Genomic DNA, 988 nt, shown 5'->3' with positions numbered 1-988 from the left:
TTTTTTTTTTTTTTTTTTTTACTTTCTGGCTTATTTCATTTAATGCAATAACCTAAAGATCAATTGGCCCCAAATTTACTTTGTTGTGGTTTTCATAGTAGAGTATTTTCCATAGAATATCTATCCCAGAGCTTCACCATCCAGTTACCTGTTGATGACACTTAGATCTTGGATATTGAGAACAATGCTGTGGAAGCAGAAGTGCATGAATCTCATCTAACTAGTGTTAACCTATTCTTGGGTGATGCTCAGCAGGGGTATTGCTGGGCCATATTGCAACAAGAGAAACTGGAGCCTAGAGAGCCCCACCATAAATGCATTATTGCATTATCCCATCAGTAATCTTTTTTGTAACATTCTTATTTAATTTCTTGATTATTTTGCATCGTTGCAGTCCCCACCATGTTACCAGTGAAGTTTCATCATATTCTCTTGTGTTCTTCGCTCTCATGTTCCCTCACTTTGTTATATGCTTCAGATCCAAGATCAGCTTGCTAATTTTGACTTTTTCTTGACTTCTGCAATTTTGAGGTATCACTGCAGTTTCTAGCCATTAGAAGAAAACTGCAGAACCCTAAGCCCAACCAGTGAGAGTTGAATTCTGGGGCACAAGGAAAATGGCCAAAAGTAGCACCAACAGCTAGGAACTCATAAGACCTCTGTGGTGGCTCAAGGGGTTAAGACTCAGCACTATGAAGCTCTCTGCAGCCACTGCAGCATGAGTTTCATCCCCAGCCAGGGAGGTGACCCACATGGCACAGCAGACCTCTCCTGTCTGAGCTTCTGCTCCCCTCAGCAGTGTATTTCAGTCAATCCACCTGTTCCATTATCCACTTTGTCTCTGGTGAATCCTCTCACCCCCATACCTGTGGCCTATACTCCAATTCTTACAGACATAAATAAAACAAATCCTTAAAAGAAAAGGAAGCTGGGCCCTCCCTGGTGGCATAACGGGTTAAAGCACAGCACTAAGGGCCCTCCCTGGTGG

Source organism: Condylura cristata, unplaced genomic scaffold (assembly GCF_000260355.1).
Source record: "Condylura cristata isolate star-nosed mole 26May11 unplaced genomic scaffold, ConCri1.0 scaffold00046, whole genome shotgun sequence".
In the NCBI taxonomy this organism is placed as follows: Eukaryota; Metazoa; Chordata; class Mammalia; order Eulipotyphla; family Talpidae; genus Condylura; species Condylura cristata.
Note: the sequence above shows the minus strand (reverse complement) of the source record.